This window comes from Nothoprocta perdicaria, unplaced genomic scaffold, assembly GCF_003342845.1.
Source record: "Nothoprocta perdicaria isolate Ctin4 unplaced genomic scaffold, notPer1 scaffold_5, whole genome shotgun sequence".
Lineage (NCBI taxonomy): Eukaryota > Metazoa > Chordata > Aves > Tinamiformes > Tinamidae > Nothoprocta > Nothoprocta perdicaria.
The window spans coordinates 2050559-2075655 of NW_020455754.1; the positions used below are offsets into that span (position 1 = coordinate 2050559).

Below are 25097 nucleotides of genomic sequence, written 5' to 3' on the forward strand. Positions count from 1 at the left end.
CMTCCAAATGACATCAATGTGTTCCTTGCTGTGGAGTAATATTTGAAAAATCAGGGCAGGCGGTGTATATGAAATTGCCTTTGGAGAATATTGACTTGCCTTAATTTACTTATATCTGTATTGAGATGGGGAAAATGAACTTCATGTGCTAATTCCCCAAAGGCCTCAAAAATTGCAATTTAGTTTTTAATTTGTACGTTAATATAAATTTTTAGCRCATTATTTTCAGAGAACATTGTTTTTTAATTATATAGCTAATAAAATACAAGTACAAAGCAAAACTACTGGAAATAATGATCAATAATATTTCCTTTGAATTTTTTATAATTTCTCCAGGTAAAATATTTAAATCTAAATGTGTGAAGYTGCTAAAGCATGGACAGAAAAATGGATGATATCAGTGCTGAAAAGGTAAGCAGGTAGATTGAAGTAGGATTTAAAAAAAAAAAAATTGGGTGAAAACATACCAACATATTTATCACATCTGCTGCTCTGCAGAGTCTGTTATTCTCATTTCTCCTTTAATGTAACAAACAATGCTTATGTTGAGCAAATCTAGTACATTTAGAAAGAGTGAAAGGTTGAAATCTAAAAAACGAGAAAACTAGGAGTTTATATGTAAAAGAATATGTATTTAARCAAACCATCCTTTCTGCAATTGCAAGATCATATTTATTGCTTATGTTGCACAGAAAACAATCCACTACAGTCACTTSTCATAACATGATGTCTGGGCCATCCAGGTGTTTAGTCTAGGGACTTTAGAGGTACTAAATTGAATACTGGAGGACCTGGAAGGACATACAAATGGTTCTTTAAATACTCAGAAATGCTGTCATATTGTCAAGTTTTTTGCCACAAGTTCATATGCMGTCAGCACCTGTGGAAAAGATGGGAATTGAACTTTGCCATGCAGGTAATGCAATTCAGCTGAAAGCAATGTGACTTTCCAGAGCTCTGCAAGAGGTGTCCTAATGATGGAGCTCCTTCATGAATTTTGAAACAGAGGTTTTAAGCAATTTGTAGGTATAATGATGATAGTTTATAAGTATAAYACTATGAATATTTTTTGGTGAAACTCCTTCCTCTAGGGAAATTTTTGCAAATTTGCTTTTGCAGATTCACTTAGGACTTCTGGGGAATGGACAGTTCCATTTCAGTGGAGCTGTCTGCTAGGAAATCACTTTATTTTTCTGCTTTCCTTACTTGGCCAAGTCAAGACAATTCAAGTTTGTCTCTTGTGTGGTTCAGCTTTTACCTCAGACGTCATCACTGCACTAGACTTTCTATCCTATACTTTCTTATTCTCTGCTAGCTAAAATACTGTGGCACCTCATGGGAAAGGTACTATACTGAGAGTGCCTGATTCCTAGGAAAAAGGGGGATCAAGGTATCCAWAGCACATCCCCTATCTCTTGGTTGTATTCACAAAAAGAAACCAAATGGATTTGGAAAAAAAGAAAGATTGGGGTGCAGAAAAAGAAAGTATATCTACCATTTTTACATGTACTGGAGAGATGCTTCAGAAGAGATAATATTTTGTCACAAACTTATCTGAATGCATTTGAGGGAGAGGTGCATGAAAGTATGAAACTTGTCTCCTCCTTTGCAAAAAAGACACTAGTTAGGACCGAATGGAAGCCCTGGGGAGGCATGGACACCATCGAGAGCTCCCTCTTTACTTTGCACTGACTGAGGAGCAGATGGTCTCAGGATGGCAAATTCTGGCATAGTTGCCTTGCTAGTCCTGTTCAGGACTAGATCTCTATGCAGACTTTGAAAATCAATGATAATAGCAGATATCATAAACATTTTATATGTTAAAATCTGTACTTGTTCTAGAAAATGTTTTCTCTCCAAGGGAAGGATGGAGTAGAAGCACATCAATGTCTTTTTAAATTGTTTGTGGAAAACAAAAACTAAGAGAGTGAACAGTTTGTTCTCAGCTTAAAAGTATTTGCTTTTTATACTAGTGCGGCTTTCGTTGCTGCCTTTAAATACCTGTCTTAATCACTTCTTGCTTAATAATCTCTGATTGCACTTGACTTTTGAGTTCACCTTTGCTGATTAGAAAACCAACTTCATCAAGTCAAAAATAGGAGCCGGGAACAAAATTATCTTGAGGTTAATTTCTTATGTAGAAGGGAAAAGGTGGGGGCAGGCAGACAGGGAGAACCTGAAACCATCCTTGCTSAATACTTAGTGCCTAATAGTTGAACGATGCAAAGACAAGTCCCTGAGAGACCTTCCAGAGATTTAGCTAAGTTTAATAGACCTGGTTTTATACAAGTTCTTCTACACTATATTAATGTAACTTAAATATATGCTTAAAGCCAGTAAGAAGTACTAATTGGGATTTAGGATTAATGGGAGATATTRGACGTGAGAGAGATGGAGATTATTTGGTATTTCTTTTCATAGAGCTAAGTGTTTGCTGGTTTACAAATGCATCCTTTTTTATTCCATGTTCCATGTAGTTCAAGTCATTTGTGTTTTCTTGCTGTTCTTGGGGGTTGTTTGAACATAGTGTAAAGATTTTTTTTCCATCAGCTCCCCATATTTGGTTTTATATTGTTACTGTAAAGATAAACCATAGGAACTGAAAATTATAACATGAGTTTAATAAACATATTTTGGGATATATATCTTTATGATGGATTTCTACTAGGGCTGCTTAAAATTTATTTTGGAATCAAAATTTGCTTTAAGTTATATGAATTTTAAAAGGTATTTTCTCTTAATGTATTTTTCATCAAAACTGAAACMACAAATGCTCATCTGCTTCAAATTTTGTCCTTTATATTTTGAACAATGAAGTATTTATGAATATGCAGTGCCTTTTTGGAGGATATACTCCTGAATTATGCTCTCTGAGCAATATTTGTTCTTAGTGTARTAAGTACTAATATTCTGTTTTTTTATGGTGGTTTGTTCAGCACATCAGAGATGGCTCTCACACACCACCTGGTTATCACCACCTTCAGTAACATATGTACTATATTCTTCTACATTCTACCTTTTCCTCTAGCACCTYCTTGGTTTCTTACAAGCTAAGGCAATAGGGAGCTCAATGATCTGTCTTGGGCTTGGCTTAATGGGCTGAAAAAAATGAAACTGCTTTTCTTGTGGTTTACATGCCAAATTCCTTTAACATATTCAAAAATATATCCATTTAATTTCTTGAATGAGTAATGGAACTGAAATAAAATGGAGGTGACATATTTTCAAGAGCTGGATTTTAAAGGACAAACTGACAGTCAGGAGTCTTCATATTACCAAAAAAAGTGTTTTTCCTTGAACATTCAAAACGTGTTTGAACATATCCTTTAGCAGCTGTGGTGATACTCAAGTAAAGCTTGCTCATAATATGTTAGCAATGTTACTTAACAAAAATATACAGACTATCCATTTCTTTCTTCAGCRGTGGTATAAAATAAAAGAAGAAATCTACCTGACTTAGACTTTGTGCAAAACATTTTTTTTTCCTCCCACTACAAGGAGACATTTTGAAAGAGAATAAATTAGTTTGGGCTAGGGAAAGAAAGCACCCAGCAGCATATATTACAGTGCCTGTAAGTCACTGGTGCATACTATTTTTCTGAAAGTTAATGAAACATATAATTAAAGTTCTTTCTGATGCTTTCTGTGTTTCAGATAGGTTGTATGCACTGTGCAAGCAGAACAGTTATGTAGCACTTCACTACTCAGAATCGAAACAATTAATGTGCTAAGAAACACCCAAAGTTTTAGGTTATTTCTATTTCAAAATGCTTGTATGCAAAGCTATCTCTGATGCTTTCTTTGAGACTATTTGAATTTTAAGGTAGACAATAGTGTCATTTTCTGCTTTCTATTTTTCTTCTTGCTCTATTCTAAGAATGAACAAATAATAATTATTTCAAAATAGACTAAAATAATTTGTGCTGCTTAATATTACTTTTATCAGTAAGTTTCAGCTAAAAAAATTTAACTTCTGAAACTTTATRTAAAGTCTCCTTTTAATAGAATTTTTATGTTAGAAGGGCCATCTTAACATATTAAGGTAGTGCAYACTGTGAAGGATGGAAACAAATTGCATCCCCTCCGATGAATTGACAGATGAGGGAAACAAAACAATGTTTTACAGAGGTCTTCATATATGGTTATAATTTGAGCATTTCTAGAGATTGTCGTAGCGGGAATAAAATSAGCCATATTAAAACCCAGTAGTTTTTGGGAACCAGAATCACTTCACACATGGATGACAAATAAAAAGAATTATCTTRGATGTTGAAAATTTGCTTTAATGATTGCTGCCACTAAAAAAAGAATGTGTGTTAAAAGCTGTGTCTCTTCTAGCAAATCTTTGTGAGTCATGAGCATCAGCAACTGCTTAAAATGTTGTGATCAGATAGATCTATTTCACAGTGAGTAAAGGCTGAGAAGAGCTTGTGATATACATTCAGATATTATAAGGAGAACTACCCAAAAGCCTGTCATGCAAATAGCTGACTCAGCCTGCAGATGGGAGGAGTGTTTGCACATGAATCCCATCAGTCTTGAGCAGGAAWAGAAAAGAGGCCAGGTTTGGAGACAGAGTTTGTTGAAAGTCAGTATTTGCTTCATGCTTTGTAGAGGAGTGTGGTTGATGAAGGGTTATAAAAACAACCTCAAAGAGGCTCTTTGCTTCCTTTAGTTGAGCTTCTTTGATGGTAGCTGKTTTTTTTTTCTTGAGGCTACAGAAGAGTAAATACATGAATAAAAAGACTGTATAAGGGAAACAGGTGAATGAATTTGTCCGTGGAGTCGAGCACAATGACTAACAGAGGCACCAGGTKGTCCTTTAGGAAGGAAGGAGAGAGTCAAAGCTGTCTACCAGAAGTTTTGCACAACACTGTGAGAGCAGGTGGTTTATTTTTCTTTAAGGCCAAAGTTTAGAGTCCTGCATAGTARAAAAGCAGAGATGATTTAGCAACTTGTTTTGGATGGTAGTATGAGTATTTTTAAGCTTTTTGTTCTGCTATGTCACATGCTRTCTCACAATATGTACATTGGATTGCAGGATTTCTAAGTAGTGCCAGCATTTGTACTGACGAGCGCTATTGGGATGGCAGATAAGAAAGAAAAGATTTCCTAAAGTTATGGTCAATTTAAGTCACTTCAATGTAAGAACCTTATGAAGCAGTTTTGTACAACTGCTTTCAATCTACAGCTGCAAATTCTTGGAATGAGTATAAGGCAAGTTGTGTCTTACGTTGTTCAGCCAAGTATTTTTGATGACAGGCATTTATCTAAGTGTTTATAATGTAAGATAGGGGACAATATTAATGAACGCCAGGATGTTTTTAATCAGTTAGTCCTACTAGGCAGGGCAGTGAATCTTGATGCCAAATGGGCCACATCTCATTAGAGATATTACTGTTTCCCAGTCTGAATGGGAGATGAACGTGTTTTAAGCTCAATTCAAGGTTATATATAATATATCTTTCTTCTGTTCATAAGTTTACATGGGAGGAGGTTCTTCATATTTCTTGRGGACAGAAGAAATGTTAATTTTCTTTCCTTTTTTTATGCAGCAGGAAATGGTGATTATTGCAATACTCTGTTAATATCTGCTACTATTGCTCCTACAGTCTTGTTTCTGAGCAGTGGTTATTCTTGCTGTTTCCCAAGAATCATAGAATCATAGAATGCCCCAAGGTTGGAAGGGACCTCAGAGGTCATCGAGTCCAACCCCCCTGCTCACGCAGGGTCACCTAGAGCACGTGGCACAGGGCTGTGGTCCAAGTGGGTTTTAAAGATCTCCAAAGAAGGAGACTCCACAACCTCTCTGGGCAGCCTGTTCCAGTGCTTTGTCAACCTCACAGTGAAGAAATGGGACTAGATTTACTGCTTAAAAGAGGAATAGCAGTCTTGGCAAATATARTTCCTAAAAGCATATGCTTAAAATAGAGATCTCTTTGAGCATGCTCTTACATGGCTAATAGCTTAATGTTTGGGCACGTAAGGAAGTTGATTGAAGGCTATCACATGTTAATAGGAGACTTTCACCCCATGGACTTGARGTTTTCTTGTGAGCTATGTACTAAGAATAGCTGGCTAACTGAAAAATATATGCCTCCCAAATTTATTAGGAATACTTCTTTGTTCCTGCATATCTGTGTTAATAACGTTCTGTAAGTGCCCTTGTTATAGAGAACAAGGTTCTGTTTTTCCCCAGGAATTAACATTGTTAAGTACTAAAATAGTTCAGCTATACAGCCCACAGGATGTATAGCAGTACTGTCCTCTATTGTTTYGCTTCTGTCGGTCTCAAAGATTTTTGATTAAACTTTAGAATGAGTGTTATTCGTGAGAATAAGAAATCACAGTTGCCTGAAGTATTAACATTCAGAAGTGTTTTTATTCACCTCAGAAGAATCTTTAATTCCAAGCACGTTGAGGCTGCATAGAAAGGAAATAAATTGGACTAAGGATTTCTGTCTCAGTGCTTTTAACTTTTATCTTATGATCAGCATGGGCATCTCTTAAAAAGAGCTGGAAATGTGGTTTGTCTGATGCAAATGGTACCTTCCATGAGAGGAAGAGATACAGATATATACTATAATGTAATCATCAAACATTCAAAGATCATGAAAAACTCTACACATTTCTGAGTAGTTAAAAAAAAAAAAAAAAAAAAAATTGGTTGATTGGAGTTGCCTTCCTGGGCAAAGGTTCCTACCAGTCTTTCCAAAAAAGTATCTTGGTAGATAAGGCAGATCGTCTGCTAGAAAGAAGAGAATAAAAGGTACTAAGGGAAGAAAAAACAGAGGGAATCATATTGCTCTAAATGATAGCAGTAAGAGCCTAGAATTTGGATCCCTTGTGGGTTTTTTGTTGTTGTTATTGTTGTTTTTTTGTAGAAGTAGCCACATGTAACAGACCTAGCTGTGTCTCCATTTGTCTGCCCCTAGCTTACAGGGCTTGAGTATCTTTTGGGATTAGCCAAAGGTACTAAGTTTCCAGCAGCTCTGGAGATGCTGAAGAGGTGGCTCATCCCCTCTTGCTCCTTTTTGGCCATGCAGCCTGAAATATCTCTTGGTATGTGAAGAAGGAAGGCCAGATGGCAATCTCATGTCASTGCTTTTCTGCTGTCTATTTGCAGGCTCTTTTTGAGCTTCTTATATCAGTTAAAAACTTGGCTATAATTTTATTCCTGGCCTCAAAAACTGTCCTTTCTAATATTAAAATATGGTTTATACTGGGCTATTTGATTTTAAMTTTTGGTGACCTGTAATGTAATCCTGTTTTAGACCGTATTTTATTACCACCGAGGGTTCTGAACCAGCAGATGTTTTCTGATGCTCTGTTTTTACCCTAGGCAGAGGTTAGGGGCACAGAAAAGGGATTCCAGCTTCTTTCCCTCTCCTGTTTTTTTTTCTTTCCTCTCCCTGTTTCCTGCCTTTCAAAAGATGTACTAGCAAATCTGTTGTTCTGGTCTTGAGTATTAACCATCAGGAAATCTTACCCTGCTTAAATGTCAAAGAAATGGACCTGTTCAATAAGACTGATTCTGCTACCTGGGTAAGCCATGCTTCAGCATCTTGTTGTATCAGAGGAGGTAAAAGTGAATGAATATCTTCTCTGGGGTGTTAAAAGCTCAATTTGCYACCTGCCTTCACAGATAACTTCATGGCATTTTGTGTAAATTTTGAAGAAAGGATCCTATATGAAGATTGTGGCAAGATCAGGTGTAACCCATGCTCAGAAAGAAGGGAGTCCCTTTGAACAACTCAGCAGCCGCTCTCCAGGTGCTGTTGGCAAGAGGGCTGAGTGGCGATRGGTGGCATCCCCTAGCCCATGCAGGGCTAGGACTGAGTTACGCTGTTTAAGCTCATGAAGATGAAAAAAAAAAAAAAAATTAGTGTTAAAAAAAAAGGATCGTGTTTACATCTGAAGGATATCTGTATTTGTTAGCCCTCAAGATCTTGGGTACTTGGATTGAAAGCAGAGTTATATTTCATTTAGCTATGCCATGAAACACAATTTCATGGGAAATATAATGGTTATAATTTTTCTTAGAGAGGTTCTCTTCAGAAACCATCCATCTAAAAATGATACATGATCATAATCTTCTGCAACAATTTCTTGGGAGAAAATATCCAAATTCAAGATTCAGCTCATCTCAGACTGTAGTCATTCTTGGTGCAGAAAAAATGGCATGTKTAGCAGTCTCCCAAATTATCCTCAGACTGATATCTATTACAGCTTCCCCACATAAATGTTAGAAATAGTTTACAGTCTGCTGTGYATTTGACTGAAAATTCAGGATTAGCATATTCTTGAGGAATTGCTGTACTGGTGGCTTAAGCCACCAGCTTTGGGACACAACTGGTTAGCAATCAGTTATCTGGTGGTGGGGGAGAAGGAAGTGTCACTGGAATAGTGACAGCTCAAGTGTGATGTCTAAGTAAGTTTATATTGAAAGGAAAGAGTTGTGCTTCCCAAGGAAGTAAATTAGTGGGGAGGAATACTCAGGACTGCTTTTGATTTCTGTTAATACTTCACTTGTTGAAATAATCCCAAAGTCATTTTGATCCATTCAAGTTGAATGCRCCCACCATTTCTGTTTCTCACAGAAATCTCACTTTCTACTCAATTTCTACTTTTAACTAAAAAACCTTAACTTTTAAAAAATGTTTTATTTTGTCTCATCTCTTTTCTAACGTGAATAATAAGTGCACAGAGGCTAAGTCTGTCCTGTGCTACCTATTGTCCTTGATCTCTTTTAGAGATTCTAATTCCTACAGTTAATGTTTTCTAAAGTGATCTCAGCACAAGAAAAAGATTTTATTGGGCATATAGTGTGGCTATGCTTCTTGAAATGCCTTTATGTATTAGACTGATCATTTCTTACAGCTATGGTTCAATACAAACCAGCAGTATATTTCCAATCATTGATTTACTCTTTGATCTTTTTGCCTAGTTAAATTTCTTTATCCTCCTTCATACTTTATCAATTTCTTTGAATAAAATGGTAGACTATCCTACAATCACACATAACACGTTCTATTTTTGATTTTTCTTTCTCACACCCAAGAAGAGTACTGACACATAGCTTCTGAGTAACTGTCAATTATTGTTAGAAGTTAGCTTTTTTGTCTGTCTGGATGTTATCCAACACCTCTTCGTCCTTCAACTAGCATCTCCGATGCCTCAGTTAATTTTGTAGCGTTCTGCACTGAATGCCAACAAACACTTGGTAATTTTAAATGGCTAGGTCCCTCATAATCCTTCCTGTGTCATTCKAAATTATTTGCGCTACTGCTTAGCACTGTCATCAGCAATTTTGCATCTCCTTTCCTTGATTCTATCATCTAAATGGTTTCTACAGGGAACATCAGGACACGGACTAGAAATATAAACCAATGTGTTAAGAGCACTATCTAAATACTCATCCCTAAAGAAATCCATACAGGTTTCATAATGCCTCTGGCATAGATTAACAGCAAATCTTTCTASTGTTTCCAGTCAAATATTTTGAAGGACAGAAGTGACTCTACTACCCTTCAGAAATTTATCATGATTATATACTTGTGGTTATATAATCGAGTCACTGCTGTAACATGCACCAAGGTGACTCCTCTCACCTCCTGATTAATATATCTTATCATATAATGTAGTGCAAACAATATTCAGTGTTACATGGAAAAGGTCCTGGTTTTACAAATGTAATCAGTGTCTTAAAYTTTTAGTGGTTGTAGTCAAGCCTGGTTTAAAATACTGTCAAACTGTATTCTTTTGTTTACTAGGAAAATTAAGTACYAAGCAAAAAGCAAAACTGAAATCTATCTTCTTGCCTACTTAGAGATACTAAGTCATTTTCTCTTCCCACACATGTTATTGACTTCAATAGACTTACAAGTACTAAATGTGGAAAGCAACTGAGTTTTCAAGAAACTTAGTTTTCCCTGGGTATATTCTATTGACTTTCTGAAGTAAACTGTTAAATACAGGCTGAGGAAAACAGCTTTTAGCTGTAAAACAAACCATATCAGTGTTAAAAATTAACTGCCAAATCAGATGTACTCTACAATATGTTGGAAAGATTCTCCACGCTCAGTTTGTATATGTACATTTATACTTAGACATTTTGTATATAGATGTGTTATTGTTGAGGATCCATGCACATGTTATACGTGTCCAGGGTTTTTGTCTCCAGCTGGCTCCCAGGGTGCCATGAGCTGGATGGCAGTTAGCTCCTTGGAGCTCACCATCCCATTTGGTTTCATCCAAAATGAATCCTGTTTGAAAGCTCTGGGAGTGCCCAATGTGGCATATCCAAGCACAGCAGTAACCAGGAGTTTTCATTCCAAGTGCACTCCTGAGCTCAACTRAAATGCTATTGTAGATGGAGCAGTGGATATGGGGGTGTGTGTTGGTGCTTGTGCCTCTGCAGCCTTTTGTTTGGCTCCAGTAAGATTAACATTTCTGCTAASAGTATGTCTTATGTTCCTTCTATAGCAATATAGTTCAATCTAATAAAGATAATTCTTTATCCTCTGGGTTATAAAGGTCTTGGCTCAAATTACCYTGTTGGCTCATTTCATTGAACAAAATTCAGGCCATTGCCTGCAGTGCAATACATGAGATAAATCAGAGGACAGTAATCCATGCACATCCATTGCTAGATGTTTTATGCAGTTTATTTTTTGCTGTGCTCCTTGAATTTTACTCTCTTGTGCCAACTTACTCTGAAGTAAGTACTAAGATAATGTTGCCTGGTTTAATGAGATTAAATATAATTTTGACTAACTTTTCAGTTTATGAATGCTTTTATATGGAATTARACATTATTCATTCTTAGATGAATAATGTTTCCCACAGGACACCAGCACAAGTACTGCTGCTTGCTACTGTTCCATTGCCCTGATACTGGCCACATGTTGTCGTTGATTAGCTTCAGTTCATAGTCTTCTGTCTCATTCATTCTATCTTCTGTAGGCCTATTAAAAATAGCTTATTTGTTATTTTTTATCATCTATACGGAAATAAGGTTATATTTTTTCAGAAAGGTTATATTTTTTTCAAGTCAGTAGCTTCAACTTTGTGGCGTGAGCAGGGCTGGTTGTACCTAGCAGTTTTATTTCCATGCTGGCAGGGCCCCTGCTTGCAGCAGACACTGCTAACAGGTGGACTGTATCCTTGCTTAATTGCAGTACTCACAAGTGTGTGTGATATGTTGAAGCTGAATGTGTCATCCTTATTAATTACGCTAATTAACTTTCTAAGCACTCTGCAAGCTTACCTTGCTTAAAGTATGTTTAGACAGAAAGCTAGGAATTTTGGATGGGGTATTTTAGTTAAGGGAGATTTACAAATGAAGTGGTGTTTGATGTAATTAAGCAGCACTGTAATTTTGTGGTTACTGCTTATTTGGTTGGAGGCTCTGGGGGAGAGGCATCCATGCTGAGGTGCCAYGCTGGCTGCTTCCCCTTGCCTCTGTCCACCTGGGGCAGAAGTGGTTGAGGGCCCAGTGCCTTGAGTACAGCAGGGCAGGGCCGGGCTGACCCATGGGGTAGCTCCAGAGACACCAAATACTGAATTTCAGGCAGGAGCTAGAAGGGAAGGAGACCTTCAGGACCATTGTGTTGCAGGCTCTGCCTTGTCCTTTAGCAGATGAGCCCATGGAGCTCAGTATTGTCATCTGGACCACAGCAGTGCCTCCAAGCAGCAGAGATTCCCTAGGGCCTTTCTCTGAGAGAGGTTGGGTTGCCCTTTATTTCTCTTTGAGAGTGGTATTTGTCACTGTCCAAAATTTCCAGGGAAGGAATGGCCTTCTGGAAGAGCTTTTGCTGCAGTACCTGGCAGCAAGGTCATCTCCCAGGTGGAGGCCCTTAGAATTACTTCAGTACAAATGAGGCCATAAATGGAGCCACCTGTGCTCGTTGAGTGGCTTCAAATGGTTCACCTGGGCTGTGTGAGGAGAAGGTTTCTGGTAACTTCTGCTGATGTTTAGAGGAGCTGTTTCTTTAGTAAATAACTTTTTTTTTTCCACACTTATATAAAAAGATAATTCTGTTGAGCAAGCTAACTTAGATGTTCTTGTGGAATGCTCGGGCTTGTGATGCACTTGATCACAGAAACCGAGTGTAAGAAAAGTCCCCAGAGTTTGAACCAGTAGAGGACAGGTATTGATTAGTGTTTTTTCTGGCTGCAAACTTCTTTCCTCCTGGCATTGCTTATCTATATCAGTGGAAACCTAGCGGATACCGCATTGACTATCTATCTGGCAGGCAGGAACGCTTGCTGGTGCCATGCTGTTTCTCCTGTCAAATCTCTGGTGTTCCCTTTTTTTAATCATAAGCTGTTGTGTTTTGTTTTCTTCTCATGTAAAGCTTCCCTTATTTTAGGATATCATCCCTGTATCATGAAGCAGTACTTTTGGATCCCTAATTTGCTGGCTCTTCAGGGCTTCGATGATGGTAGTGGTGGTAATGAGGAGAAGGACAGTGTGCCTTTTGCATGTGTGCAAGGAAAATGATCTCTTTAGGTACAATGGCTGTGATTTTTATTATTAATGATTTAATATTTGGAAATAATTTCCCCAAATAGTGATTGAAAAGGCAAGGAGAAATTGTCTTTTTAAGATCTTTTAATAGAGCAGTCATCAGATTAGTAATCTGTTAGCAGCCTGGACTGTCATGAGAAGGAACCCACGCACAATATGAGCTGTCATTTATTTTTAGAAATAGAAGGAAAATGAAGAAAAATGAAAATTTTTGTGTGTCAAATAGTCATAAAGTTACCTTATGGTAATGATGCTATGCTCTATCAACACCGCTATCCAGCAAAAATGAGGGTAAATGCATTGCAATGAAGGGAGCAAATAAAACAGCAATGAAAACTCAAACCAAAGATGCTACTACGAGGCAATATATCAGTTGCGTGTCTTCTAGCCACTGCAGAGAGAAAAAAAAAAACCCAAGAAACATATAAGGAATGTTAGTCACTTTGTGCTGAGTCTGCTGCTGATCATGCAACAGTGCATGATCCTGGATAGGTCTGGCCAGAACAAAGCCAAGTGGCAGCATTTGTTCATTTTGGTTAAGTTCATTTTATTTGAAATGAGAATATGTGAAATGCAGGCACCTTTCTACTAGCTTTGCACTTGCTTTCAAGGCCATATAATTCAAGTGTTTTTTTCTTGTGTAATGATTACTCACTTCTTTCTGAAATGTTGACTTGTTAATTGTTTCATCAAAGCAGTTGGTTCACAGCAGTCTGATTTGGACGGAATATGGTGTTTTACTGCTGGGATTATCAGGTAGAGATAGCCAAGCAGCATCTCCCACAGCCCAGATGTTGCCAAACATTTGCAGCATTGGATACTCTTTCTAATAAAAGCAAGATGCTGGAATTGGAGACCTGTAGTTATTACTTAAAGCCAAGGTGATTTCTCCTTGTTGTTTCTGTATTTCTGAATCCTTAGTGTTGAAACCATCTCTGTAAAACTGAAATCTCAAGAGAGAGGCTTGGTTCTTTTGGATATGCTAGGTTTTTATGCCTTGTTTGTGAATTTTTTCTTTCTGTCCATCATCAGTGATGAGACTGCTAATTGAGGACAACTCTTCTTCATGAGCAGCTGTCAGGTTTTTACAGCTCTSAGCTTTCTTGCATTTTGGTGTCTAGAAAATACCATTTAGAAATCATCTTGTGCTTCATCAAACCTGGTGAATCTTGGCTTTTTCCTCCAGGTAAAGGCGTCAATAAAAGTTATGTTGTACTTATAAAATCTGGTTTATTACTATGTAGTTGTTGTGAAAAATTCTTTTATTAAGTACTTGCAGAGGTGAAACAACAGGTTTTATAGTGTCTACRATTTAATATAATTATAAGAGTGAATTTTGGTCTGCTGAACACGATATGAGGAATCCTTTTTTAATTGCTAGGAGAAGAGTCCTATAGTTCTTATAATGGCTCCTTCTCTCTCTCTGTTTTCTTAGCTGCTAACTTATGCTGTTTCCTTTCAGAATTGCTTTGTGCTTAGGTAAATTCAGTGGGAGCCTGTAATTTTTAAATAGATATATATATATATTTAAAAAATAAACCTTTTGAAGAGCTTCTAAAGAGGAAAGCAAGGTTCTTGTAAAATCCTTATTGCCTGAACATTTTCACTGGCATTCCCCTAGCGCGTGGTAGTGCATTTCCTAGAGCATGCTGGTGATTCCCCTTTKCTTGTGAGCAGCGTAGGAGTGTGTGTTCAGTGGCAGGGTGATGCACACTGCTGCGTGTGCAGGTGAGCACTGCCTGAAAAGTCCATTTGCTATGAGAGTTCACAGCTGGCTCTTTTTTCTGTGTTAATGGAAACTGGTGCTATGATGGAAGGGGACTGAAATAAAGCTGTTTAATGTTAAAACTTAGCTCTGCTTTGGTTCTTTAGCTTTTTGTGGAGGTGTCCGGGTTGGGACTGTTCTCAGTGGTGAGCTAAGCAATGTGTCCACAGCACTCCGGGCTGTGTAAGGAGGCTCTGAGCTGGGGGACAGCTGTAGTGATGAGTTCCCTCCAAGAGGTAAACATGCCTGAGAGAAGATGCATGACTGAAGATCAAGGCAGGTGGAGAATATGTGGACTGTTTYAGTGCAGAAGGAGCAGAGCTTGAAGGAAGGCATTTCTTTTTGAAAGTCTTTTCTCCCATTTAAARTGAATATTATAGGACAATATAATAAAGTTTTCCTGTTCTTGGTTTCTACAAACCTTTATTTCTCCCTTGTATAAGTATTTCAGGAAAACAGAGCAGTTTATTTTGATAATACTGTGGGATGGAGTGTGTAGTAAAGGTATGATGATGTGGCATAAGACTCTCTATGCAGTCTTCAAGAGCTGCACTTTGAGCTTTGCAGGGGCAGTAGAATACAACTCTGTTGCTCCTAAGCTTGTCCCTCTAACCCCTAAACACAAGGTATTCCAAATGATAAGGGTTTCCAATGAGAAACAAACTACTGCAAGGAACACAGTGATCTGCTTTTTTGTTTCTTTTCAAGTTTTATAGATCGTGGAAAATATATAAACTCTTCTCTTGCTGAGACCTGCATGTTAAGTTCAGTCTATAATAAATGTTACACTTCAATTATAAAACCCTGAAAAATCGAGTATAACTTGCCCCAAGAACCTTTGCTCCGGTAATGCCAGAGTTTATTGGGGCAATATTTCCTGCTTATGGTAGCATTCATTTTGTTACTGTACCAAGTGCCCATTGCAAAATTACTGGGGAAAAATCCATCTCAATATTCACAGAATGATGCCAAAAGCTGAGGGCCAGAGACAGACTAATTCTGATGCCTACCTGTCTTCTAAACTATCTGAGGTATGAGTTTAGGCCRAAATGTAAAGCAGGGGTGGAAGGAAGCTACTTCTCTGTACCCTCCTCAGCTGTCAAGCCTGGTTGTTGCCTACAAACTCTAGCAAAACCTCAGAGAATATGGRCAAAGAAGTTAGAGCTCAAGTCTATAGCTGCATGAGGGTATTTTGGCCTCCCTTGCACTGCTTGGAGTCCAAGGAGAACCAAGAAATTCAAATCCATTCTCTGGACAGGGGACTAAAATTCCAGCAGGTTCTCTTTGCAAAGCAATGTTCATCTGACATCGTGTCAGGAGGGCTGTGGGGCTTGACATATTAAATGCAATCATCTAATGATCAGCAAAGCCTTTGCTAAAGGTCAATATGGAAGGTTGTGATGGAGGAGGAGGAAGGACAGATTGATTAGGCAGCAGTGAGCTGCAGTGCTGCCCCTGGCGACTGCATTAGCCATGTTCTATGACTGATGATTTAATTATAATACTAATGACTTCTCTTCCAGAATTAGGAAACTATTTTGATCGTGAGTGGCAGCGTATATAATATTCTTTAAAATATCGCATATTTTAAGCCTTTATATACRGAACTTGGTTGCTGTAAGTTATTGTAGGCTTATAAAATAAGAATGACAGAGAAGTGAGTAGTTTCTGTGCACGTACATTTTTATGCAAATCACCTTTTTTGCTTTCATTTAAATATTCTCAAACTGTATTTTTCTTAACAAATATATGAAAGCATATCTTAAAAAACAGATATGTTAATTATTGATGTCAGTGTGCTTTTGGGGTTTGTAAAGTACTTAGTGCARAATTTTTCAAAAGAATTTACTGTTTTATTTTTCTCTACAGAAATCCTACTACCTACTGGTAGTAGTTTTTCTGAACATTACTGTTATTTGTAGGTACATTAGCAACTATTTAATTGAGATAAAGTACATTCCAGTAAAAAYATTAGCCCTGAAAGAAAAGAATAAAAAGCTTTACACAATATAACCTTTAATGTTAGGTAAGTACATTAGACAAAATACCTTTTTTAAGGCAAAAAATTCCTCTGAAGCTACTGAAGGGCAGTACCTTTGAGTCCAAATAGGTAAAGCAAACAAGAAGCATCAAAACAAGAAGCTCTATCTTCTGAATACCTGTTTAGGTAGACATTTTATAGTTTCATAATAGTTTCTATATTACCTGTGAGCTTTATCAACTAGGATATCATAGCAAATTTCTGAAGAAACTGCTCCTGTACTACCTAACATATAAACTAATTATACTAGAACTAAATAAGGTATAAATATGGCAAGAACTGATTGTTTTGTGTAGGAAAACTTAATACTTATTGATCTCATTATAACTTACTGTTCTAAATTTTGCAATATCTCTTCTTGCTCATGGATGAAGGAAAGTTAAAAGCATCAGTTTCATATTAAATGAGAAAAAAAAAATAGAAATATTAATATGGCCATTTAGAGAAATTTCTTTTTTTATGGCCGAAGTCTTTAATGCTGTTCTTGCAACTTTTATGATATGGATATATTACTGGTTATAATATTAAAATCAAAATCATCATGTTGAAACAGCATTTTGCAGTGAAAAAAAAAAAATTACTTTTTTTCCTGTAGAAACATCAACAAAAATACATTCCTGTGAAATATTCATTTTTACCAATGACAGAGAAAGTACCTCCTAACAAGGTAGGCTGAGTGTGCTTTTCCAGAAGTACCACTGGAGATATTCAGCTGGGACAGACATATAGAGGCAGTGGCTGCTCTGCTGGCAGCTGCCCAGGCTTTGGTCCCTGATGTGCAAAAGCCACAGCCAGGTTTAATGGGCAGCTCACTGACACCACAAGTCATACTAATATTCACAGACCAGTTTGAATCTAGTTAAGTGAAGCACTGGCAGAGGCTTAGCCACTGTGCTGTGTGACTCCAGCCATTCAGGTATTTAATAAGTTGCTTCAGTGCAGACATAACTGAAGATGGATTAATTCTGCATTTAGATCAGGCTTAATTCATGGCCTTGGTCATAGGTCCCTGAGCCTTCCTGTGTTGGGTTGAAAGCCTTGGTTCTGTTGTGTGTATGGTTAGGAAAGCTTCAATATTGAGACTTATTTATATACCCACACACATATATATATATATGCACCATTTGCCTCATATTTTTGCCTGGTCCATGTTTAAGACTCAAATTTTTTACAAGTTGTATGGATGGAAAAGGAATAGGAATAGTGTTTTACACTAAGTATTTCTTCAGAGTCMTTTTCTGGGTTGAAAATTAGACAATTCTTCTGTCTGTAGTAATTGCTGAGTAAATTGCATAAACATTCAGTGTGAATTTTGATAAGCAAGCATGAAATGATGAAATGAAATATAGGAATGCAATGCTGGTGGGCGATGGTGATATCAGGTGTTTGGAGCTGGTGGCCGGGCTATTTGCCTCTCTCTCCCTGTGCTCCATGATACTTTTTCTCTTTCTTTTTTGTTTTTAAATTTTCTTTTTTTATTGCAGATGGAAGAAACCTTTCTCTTCTTTTGCCCTTCTCTTGCTTTGTGGGGCTCCCTGCAGGAAGGCATTTCATTAGTGGATTTTGCTTCCTGTTAGCTATATAACGAGTAAATTGTCTCAGTTGATGCTTTCCCAACTTTTATGTTATTATAATTCAGTCACTGAGTGAAAAATTCTGGCAGTTGACTTGTTTCATTACTGTAGGCATAGAAGAAATTAAATGAGAGATGTCAGGCTTGCATTGAAACGTGTAAAATAAGCATGTGCACACTCAGTTTAGGAAGTATGAAAATTTAACCAGGTCTAACTGAAATAGCATGTTTTGATGTTTGTTTTAATGGTCTTTTTAAATATGGTCATGTATGGCACTGGATGGGTTTGCAATAGGCAGGGTCATGCACAAGGCTGTTACATGGAATTCAGGAATAAATGTTTGTAAAATGTGACTCAACTCGTTTACTTCCTGCTCCCTTAATGCCGCTTTCTTTTGGGTAGGAGGCTTATAAATGTTCTGTTTAAAATCATTAGAACCCTTTGATCTCCTCCTGTTGGATACTATTTTGATGGCTAATTTCATTTTATCTCCTGTAAGTGGTTCTGACACCTCTGAGAGGTATTTGCCCAGTGTTCCTCCCAGGTTTACCACCTTTTTTGTGTAAATAAGGCAGGGCAGAAGGATGCTTCTCCGGAGGTTGCAATGTGACCCCTGGCTTCAAGTTGCCAGGATCTGCCTCTGTCAAGGCTCCAAGCTGCTGCCTGCGTGCCATGACTACCCAAAGGCAGCCAGTGATCACATTCAGAGGAGACAGAGGTGCAAAGGAAGCAAAACCAAACAATGTGCACTAGCACTGTGCAGCCCAGGCACTTTCTACAGGAGTGTGAGCTTGCAAACACCTTGTCAGCTGCATGCACGTATATCTCTATGTACATATGCATATGTGTGTGTGTGCAGCTATAGGTACTCACAGGTTGGAGGGAGCGGTTGTGATCTGCAGTGGTAGAGCAAGTGAAGAGGGGCAGAAGATACTGCTGGTATCTTCTGTTGAACAGATGAGGTGAAGACAATAAGGGATTAGTCACTTTGCCCTGTGGCAGGAGAAGCGTTTGCAAGAGGCCACTGTGTCCCGTGTGCTGCCTCTCCCSTGCCACCTCCTGCTGTGACACTGGAGCTGACAGGCTGCAAATCCACCCAGGGGCAGGTGGATGGAGTTCTGCATCTCCTCGTGTATCCTATACATCCAGATGTTCCTGTGCCTGTGGTGTTTGGGGTGGAAGGCGGGTGTTGTCAGAAGGTCCTTGGACTGCAAACCGTACATGTAAGAGGCGATGCTTTACAAGACAATTGCTGTTTTACCTACTGGCTTGGATATTCATTTAAATGTTTTCAAGTGTTTTTGCTCCAAGTGGGTGAGCAAAAAAATAAATGAAGAGTGAAATACAGATGTTCAAATATGCATGCCTCATTAATTAAGTGTATAATAGCAGATTTCAATGGCTCTCTGATGTGAAAATAACCATTTAAAATGAGGATTATATTTTAAAACAAAGTTTCCTGTTCTTTAAGCATGGTAATMTTCTGGTTTAGATCATTTAATTCAGTAATCAAAAATTTACGTTTTAAAATCTTTACTCTTCTCATTTCTCATGAGCAGCATGGCTGTGTTTCTTTTATATTTAAGTTACTTAATAAGCTGTGTTGCAAATGTAATATTCTTCTCTGATTCCAAATGAATTTATCCCTAATTCACCCCAACTTTTAATTACAAGGCGCTCTGAAATTTGACAAGAAAATTTGAGTGTGCATGTGAGCTCAGAGAAGGAAAACAGACTAAATGAGAAGGTCAGAGCAATCTCATTAAGCTTCTCATTAGGTTTTGAAGTCCAAAACACTGTCTGTGCCTTAGCTGTCTGAGTGGAGTCATAAAAAACACTATCCAGGGTAGACTGGTCTCAAGAGCAGAGGAGGCTCCGCATTTCTGAGCACAACTGGAGGGCTGGTTGGGCACCCAGTCCCAAGGCAGACTACGAGGGAAGGAGCAGGAGCCTCCTGGACTCCTACGGCAGCGCTGGCTTTGAAAGACCTGGGCAGTGCTGCTCTCTGTGATGACTTTCCAGTGAGTTGCTCAGTGGCAGCAGCATCATTGGCAATGCGTTCATTACTTGGAATATGTGGATGTGCATTCGTTCCGTACATAGGAACTGCCTATATTATGGAGTTGAGTTTCAGTAAGGGAAAGAAAACCTGAGCTGACACACTTGCCTCTATCTTGAGTGAGTCTTGTCTTCACTGCAGGAGTAGAAAGGCAACTGAGTTAATTCATGAAGTTCATGGCAAAGCAAAACTCCTATACTGTATCTTTTCAAAACTACAGATAAAGGGAAACAACTGGTGCTGATTGTTACATATGCAGGRAATGAGAGGATAACACTGAAAAAAATAGTGTTCAAGACAGAAGTAAATGCCCACCTTGGAAATATACTATGCTTTTGAGAGCACAGTTGTGTCACGTTGGGGATTTCTGATATTTCTGTAACATTAAATAACACCTTAAGCAATAAGAACTTAGTGAAATGCTTATTTTCAAGTTTACAAAGCAGAATAGAGCTTTAAAATCTCAAGTCACAACTTTTGGACCCTGTCTGATTTTCTCCTTTCTTCCATAATGAATCAAACCTCAAGGCAAAAGGTTTCCTTTTCCCTATCGTTATATCAAATTAAGTCTGTGTGCCCCCAGTTTCGAGGTTCAGCTGCTCTTTGTTTATCTGCTCCTGTTAACTCTTGTGCTTTTCCYGTGGAGCACAGAGGGCTGCCCAGCTTCTGTATGAGGTAGCACATTCCTGTGAACCCTTCTTCACCCGGATTCTCTTGAACACAAAATAAGACCCCATTCATCARCTGATGGTTAAACCCAGCACCTAAGTGAGGATACAGAGAAGCAGATAGGCTGTGAAGAGAGAGTGAGTTTATTGAAAAAACTAAAACCCTACAGGTGGTATTTGTAAGCCACCTCAGACATGTTTGAAATAGTCTCAGAAGCAGTGCTTATGCATGAAGAATTTACTCAAATGCTCAATTTATTTTTATTGAGAGGATGTCAGGGTCTCGTTTTGTGTCTTGACAACATGAAGTGTTGTCACTATGGCAATGCAGCCTGACTTGGATGATCATAGTGTTGTTTTATGGTCCTGAAAGTTCTGCCAAGGGGAGTGAATCTTGTGATAACGCCCAAATCTGACTTAACTAAGGCTGTAGTGTTTCCAAAGTCTCCTTTGCAAGTTGCAGAGCTGTGTCTCTCCCCAAACCCCCAGCCTGGCAATTTTAAGCGTTTAATGTTTGCAGTTTGCTGACTATGTAAGAGCTCTTGGGATGCAGCCTGATGCAGCAGATCATTGTAGAACTACCCCTCCCGAGGAAGTCCAGAATAAAGCAATTTGCTTTTCCCTTTCAAAAGAGTGTAGAATGCCTTAAATTTCTGTGAAGTAACCTCATAAAAGCACTTGAGTTTTAGTGTTGCTAGTATCTCTCAGCTTGAGCTAGTAGTATAGCATAGATTTTTATGCATCAAAGTGACACAGTAAGAATCTGAGCAATTTCTTAATCCAGTGCACTTTTTTATTTTTACTTGCATGAATTGTAGCGGGGGTGGGGTGGGGAAAAAGAAGCTTTTAATCTATTCTTTTCTGCCTTGGTTCTACGTGCATGAAGAGCAGCACTGCAGATAAGCTGGTAGGTCAGTGCTAACTAAACACTTCGGATACTCTATATGGCAGTTTGACTTAAGCATGTTGTTACTTTCTGTAACCCAAAACATGTTGTATGGAAACAGCCAACGTTACTAACTCAGAGGGCACTTATACAGCAAGAAAACAAACAACACTTGCTTGTTGCTAGCCTTTGTATTTTTAACCATATAGTTAAACAAGCCAACTGATTTATGCAGTTCTATAATGTGGGGAGAATATTCTGAAAGAAGAGAAAATCCAGAACAGTGCCTAGTTTGTGGATAAAACAAGTTATTAAATTTCCCTTGTGTAATATCTATTATGTGCAGGTAGGACATTTAAAATCATAAATAGCATGTAAWAGTATATGTCACAAAGTTATTGGTGTGTGCACACAGTCCAACTTTCCATTTTATTTTAGGATTTGGCTGGATAGAAATGCACTTATGATGTAGAAAGCTTTTTAAATATATATTTCAAAGTACCATCAGTGCTTTCTTGTAATATTTATTATAGCTCATATTCAGTTATGTGAGAAAAAGGCAGAGTTGTACTGAGCTCCACTAGTGAAATAAGAGATCTCCAGTAGACTGCTTCACCAAATTGGAACACAAGTTAGGAATTGTCAAGAGAAATAGTTAAGTGAGAATTAATGATGCTAAAAGTCTGGAGCAAAGTTGATGTGTAAATGATGAGGCTCTGCAGACTCCAGCATTAAACTTACGAGGACTTGCTTCTGATGAGAGCCTGAGTCTTGCTGTTGGACGAGGCAGTGGCCAGTCCCGCACCATTTCTTTTCCCAACCTTTTACTGCTCCCCATTTCTGCTAATAGGATTTTTTATCTTTATTTTTTTCTCTTATGTTTTCCTTTTCCCTGTTACGTTTCCGGGTTGGAAAGTAAACAGAAAGGCCTTTTATTTGATATTCAACTCATACTTTTCACTAAGCAYTAAAAAATCTCTCTACAACCCCCTGGTTTCGCAAAATTCAATCAGTCCTGTCAAGCCTTGTTGGGTTAGATTATTGCTTAATCAATGACAATCTACCTCCCCATCATAAAAGAAATGCCAAGTCTTGTATAGAAAATCAGTTGTGTATATTGATTAATGCATAGGCTAGACTTCATTTAATTGTGGGACTTGACAAGGTTGAATATTTATTCGTGGTGCAATTATATGAATGTATCTGTGCAAGAATGTATGAAAGTAGTGGTGCTGTGGTGATTTGAGGGCCTTGTTTACTTTGCTGTTATATTGATTGTACATTGATTGAATCCACTAGCCCAGTGAGTTGCACTGATTTACACAGATGTTAGCGAGATTTGAGGGAGATATCTTTAATAAATTTTTTCCTGAGAGCTTAAAAATCGCCTGTAGGTGCTCAGATGTGTCTTGGGAGAGAATTGCATTGTCAGATTGTGATCCATTGCTGAGTCATGGCACTGAGAGACTGTGGCAGAGCTATTGTTTTGCAACATAAAATACTAATCTAAGTTATCTATTAATAGGAACAGGATCTAAATGCAATACAGTTGCTTATACACAGTGTTGATATAATGCATCTACCCGTCATAATCCAGAAAAAAATGCCTCGGAAGCTGTAAGCTGCAGATTGCTGAAGCTGAACTGGAAGGTTCGGGTGCTATTCTTCATACAAAGTGTCTGCCAAAATTTCCTGCCGCTTAATTGAAAATTATCCATTTTCAGCTGTATTTGTAACCTGGTGTATTTTTATGTGGGTAGACAAGGTTTGACAAAGGTAAGTATCTTAAAATTGCCTGATATTTTTTATGCATGCATAGTTTACTGAACTTGTTGATGTTGGTAGGAGTGGGATCTGTGCTGGCTAATGCCATGTAATTTCTCCTCTAGCATTGCAGGGAACTTGAATTATTGAGCACGAATGCCACACACAGCATTATAGGAGTATGTTTTCTTACACTTTGCTAGCAGATACTTGTGTGTTTTAGAAGTTTTAATTGCCATGTTAGTTTTACTAGACATGGCAATCTTGACACATCAATTTTGAGTTTCAGAATGTTGCATAAAATACATTGTAGGTGTTAGAACGTGTAAGGCTTTGGCAGAGGTATGTGTGGACCAATTTAGTGTATGTATAGGAAATGTCTTTGCCAATTTTAATTTGCTAATTATGCTTTGTGGTAACTCTCCCACTACCTCATGTTGGATCAATGTCCCTGCTGCTCATTGCCTTGCCTGGGTTTTTCAAATCACTGCTTAGAGCCTTACCAGCTGGTTGGAGCCATCACCCATACTTTTTGTAGGTCACTTAGTGTATTGTATAGCCCCAGACTGTATTTCTGGGGTCCCCTTGCGTTTGTGGAGCAGCAGCATCCAACCCCTTCCATGGTGGGAGCTGCCTGGGCCGTACCGTGTGGGRTCAGGACGAGGGTGATGTTGCAGGGAGTACAGCAGCTCCTGTGCCAGCCCCGCTCTGGAGCAAGACAGGTCGTTCCCTGGCCCTAGGGAGCCCATCTGGGGTGAAGCAGCATATGCCCATAAAAATCGGTGGAAATATTCTAATTAATATCGTTTAGTAAATGATTCCCATGTGCCTGTTCAGAGGCTCTGAAAGTGTGCAGTGTTCTGGTGGATGCTGTTTTCTGGCTTGTCCTTTCTCAGCAGAAGTGGCTGCAAACTGTAACTTTAGTCAAATTATCYTGGGCTGTATTTTTGGTCAAAGCAGAGGAACTGGTTTCTCTGGAGCTGCGAGTCAGAGGAGTCAGAGACGGAGCCTCTCCCGAGTCGCTGTGAGGGATATTAGGGCTCTCCATTTACTATGGAGACAGACTAGAAAAATCACCTCGTTAGCGTAAAGCTAACATTTGTGAGGCTGTTTTAGTTGCTGCTGAGTAGCTGTTGTTCCACTTGGCTTTACTTGGTTTTATGCGTGTGCAGCGAGGGCTTGTGTGACTGCACAGTGGTGGCAGCTGCGGTGGCCGTGGTCACGGGGTGCCCACCGGAAAGGTTCAGGATCCCCAAGGAGTCTTTTTGTTTCGGGTAGGAAGGTGATGTGATGGAAGGAAAGGATATTTTGTGTGTAACTTGAGTGAAGATGATGGGAATTGCTGAATTGCAAGGTAGTGTAGAAATCCACTAATGATTTTATCAAGTTACTTCTCAAAGCAGAACTATATTTTGCAAACTAAGTCACTGTGACATAAGGAGGACATGATTTCAGCTGTTGTATACTGTGGCATTTATTTTGACTTGAAAAATTCATGTAGTCATTGCAGGGTACTGGGACACTAACTGTTCACAATAATAGGTGCAGCAGACAGAAGTCAAGCTCTTTGCAATGGCAAATTCTTCATGTTTCAGGTATAAATTCTGTAGTGACTTGCCAGGAAGGCCAATAATGTTAAATAGTTTATTCTAGTGCACTGTCACATGGAGTTAGGAGTTGGTAGTGAGTATTGGAAGAGCAGCTCCCCTGCTCTGTCCTTGCAGCAGAACTGCTTGGGTGCATAATTAACATATGAAAATGTGTTGAGCACTTTTATCAGTCCAATGAAGAATAGGTTTAATTTCAGA

General features: G+C 38.4%; 1 long non-coding RNA gene across 1 annotated transcript in view; it reads left to right on the forward strand.

The window, feature by feature from the left end:
- The first annotated feature begins 361 nt into the window (after positions 1-361).
- The window catches only part of LOC112954268, a 45272-nt gene continuing 20536 nt past the window's right edge, over positions 362-25097 (forward strand). Inside the window, exon 1 of the long non-coding RNA XR_003250678.1 lies at positions 362-411. This is a non-coding gene — a long non-coding RNA (uncharacterized LOC112954268). The remainder of the gene's footprint in view (positions 412-25097) is intronic.